This window comes from Lepisma saccharinum, unplaced genomic scaffold (genome assembly GCF_977018435.1).
Source record: "Lepisma saccharinum unplaced genomic scaffold, izLepSacc3.1 HAP1_SCAFFOLD_647, whole genome shotgun sequence".
In the NCBI taxonomy this organism is placed as follows: domain Eukaryota; kingdom Metazoa; phylum Arthropoda; class Insecta; order Zygentoma; family Lepismatidae; genus Lepisma; species Lepisma saccharinum.
The window spans coordinates 128,360-132,002 of record NW_028143318.1 but is presented as its reverse complement, the minus strand read 5'-3'; positions in this window follow the sequence as shown (position 1 = coordinate 132,002).

Below are 3,643 nucleotides of genomic sequence, written 5' to 3'. Positions count from 1 at the left end.
CAACAAGCACTGGTTTTTTTCGGACAAGGATGTCTTTTCCGACCTTGTCGGGATACTTCTTGATCTTCGAGAGATGAACAACAATCGTGTCATTGTCCACAATCACCTTCGCCATCTTCCGGCCCATCAATATAACAATTTCTCCGATTTTGTGTTTGGATCCATGGCTGAATTGTTTCTTGCGTTGTTCAACAAGCACCTTTACCCCCGGCATAAACGGAACGGGACTAATAGGCTGATTGTCGAAACCATTTGGTGTGTCAAAAGCGGAAATGTCCGTTCTTGGCCGAAACTTGAGCAAACGTTCTGCTGGACTACATCCGTGCACTGGAGTATTCCTTAATCTGCCTAAAAGCTCAAGAACGAACTTGTCCATCTCTCTCAACGTGATGTATGAACGATTCGAAAAGTTCTTTTGTAGTAAGTTCTTCACCACCCCAACATTCCTTTCAGCTAGACCATTTGATTGAGGGGTGTACGGAGCTGAGTGAAGAAGCTTGATGTTCTTCTTTGAGCAATAAGAATTGAAGTCTGAAGATGCAAATGGTTGGCCATTATCTGTAACATATGCTTTCGGATATCCAAAGCATGAGGAAAATTCCTCTAAGTAACCAATCATGGTGTCAAATCGCACATTCTTCACTCTCCACACAGATATCCAATGAGAGTAAGCGTCAACTATCAATAAGAAATCCATGTCCGAGAAATGGAAGAAATCAAGATGAACACGCTCAAAAGGCTGCGATGCAATAGGCCACGTTTCGAATGCGGTACCTGGTACATTGGGCCTGTTATTGTATCGCAAACATGTATCACACGAAGATGTAACCCATTCAATATCTTCATTCATCGTGTTCCAGAAGAACGATGAACGAGCTATTTCCTTCATTTTGCATGTTCCCTGGTGGAATTTGTGTAACAGAGACAGGACACTTTGTATACAAGATTCAGGTACAACTAGTCTTTCGCCCACGAAAATACATCCCTTCTGTATGTGGACATCATAATCGGAGAAAAGATTTAGCACCTTTCGTGCGTTATCATAGCACTCCTCAAGAGTAACTCCTCCCACTAAAATGTCGTCTTGGAAAATGGAAACCTTGTCTACACCCATCAATATCTGCTCCATCGTGGCTTGAAAAATTGCACTGGCAGAGTTTACTCCGAAGGGAAGCTTCAACTGTCTGAATAACCCGAATTCCGTGTTGAAGACAAGAACCTTCTGAGCCTGAAGAGATAGGCGTAACTGAAGGTAAGCACTTCGAAGGTCAAATGAAACGAACCAACAGCAACCAACCATCTTGTTGAAAAGATCCTCTATTCTAGGTAACGGATGTCCCATCTTCCTGAGTTGCGGATTAACAGTGTTCTTGTAGGATACACATAATCTTAATTCACCGTTTTTCTTACGAACAACAACAAGAGGAGAAGCCCACGATGATGATTTGATCGATTCAATGACTCCGTCGCTAACCAACTTCTGCAATTCATCTTTGACAGGTTCCTTTAGCGAGTACGGGACGTCATAATATCTCTTGAATACTGGTGTAGCATCGTCCTTTAATGGCAAATCTATCTCAAAACGCTTGATCGACTTGGACATGTCACCATTAAAAGGTATAGGGAAATCTTTCTTTAGATTCGCAACCAGTTCCTTTATTGATGACGATTCAAGAGTATTTGAAACCGTCTGAAGAGTATGTGAAACAAAGATGTTTCGCCATTCAGGCATGAAAACATCAATCCAAGACAAACCCATAATCGAACGATTCAATTTTGTCTTAACAACAATCATATCTAAGTTATGTTTCATTCCTCGAAATATAACTTCAACATTAACTTTTCCTAATACACCAAGATTGTTGCAATTTGCTGCTTTCAAGACGATAGGAAAATTGCATATAGTGCAACCTCGCAATGAAGACTCAAATTGTCTGCTATCAATTAAAGTATAAACAGAACCTGTATCCACTAGGAATGGAATCTTAGAATTGTTGACTTGTAAGTCGACAAACAACGATCCCTGTGTTTGCCAAACAGATTCACTCTCTTTAGTAATGAAGGTAGTGAAAATTTTTGGACACAGAGCATTACATTGGACACTAGCGGCGCTGTAATCAACAAATTCGCACTTAGATTTTTCTACTTGATCATCTGCAAATTTGTGATCTATGGGAATGCACGGCACATTAAAATCTGAAAAATCAATGGATGATTCTCGGACCATATGTTTAAAATTGCTGTGATTGTTAGGTACAATGGAAAGTTTCGAATTATCTTGCATATCAATAGATCTTTCATTGATACCCATGTTAAGCACAATGTTAGTGCCAGAAACCAATTTGCTTTTACTAGAATTGTTAAATTCTCTCTTCTTGCAGGCAGTCAAGAAATGATTTTTCTTTTTACAATATCTGCAAGTAGCAGATATACAAAGCTGGGCATTTCCCATTAGAATGAAAAGAATTACAATTACCACACGGTTTACCAGAATCATTGTTTGATTTGTTATCAATATCCCTTGAATCAGTTCTATTTTGTCTGAAGTTCATTCGGAATTTGTCCTTGTACCTGTTTTGTATTTGCGAAGTGACTTCAGTTGGAGTTTCAGAATATTCCACAGCATTCTTTGAGCGACTTTGATTAATAATTCCCTCATTTAATTCTAGCTCATCGAGATACATGGCCGTATCTATTGCTTTTTTCAAGGTCAAATCAGGATCTGATAACAGTCTGTTTCTAACGCGCACACTTCTCATACCAAGAATAAATACGTCGCGACACATTGAGTCGATGAGATCACCAAAATCACATTTTGAAGCTTGTTCTTTGATTTGCACAATGAAATCCGGAATGTTCTGATTTTCTTTCTGTTTAATAAGAAAGAACTTATGCCTTTCAAGCACGAGATTTTTCTTGGGCTCATAATGGCGGATCAACATTTGTTGAATTTGGGCAAGACTGAGTTCTGATATAGATTTTGGTTGTATGAGATTATATAAATCAGCATACGTTCTGTGCCCTATTGCTGCTAATAGAATATGCTTAGCCTTTTCATCTGGAATGTCTGAACCTTTGCAGAAATGCTCGAATCTATCAAAATATTGCTTAATACTTTCCTGCTCCCTGCAGAATTCAGAAAATTGAGACAACCTCTGCATTGTATATAGAGATTCTTACCTCCAACAGACAACTTGAAGAACAATAACGAGAAATGTGTAGAATTACGAGAAGTAAGTATGTTCCAACATCCTCGTCGCCATTGTTAAGTTTCGGGTTCTTTCAGTTCTTCAATTACACAAGAAATGGAGTCAGGAATAAAACAGTATTAGCAACACGAACGTAAATGTATAATTTAGGAACACATTAACATAATCAGCACAATAACTTACATTGTGATATGAAGATACAAAGTTGCGTCGCACAGGACGGCTATATCATATTGGACATGTTTGACAGGAAGAACGCACAGACTAAACACCGACAACATTTAATAATCAGGTCTGGCGTTCGAGTTCAATCAGCATACGACACATTATGAAAGGGCAGTGGCATATTCTGACAATTTCACCTGGTTTACCACAATAGTTCTTATTGCATCTAAAGATATCAGTTTGGTGGTTACGTGGAGATAGGTAATTAA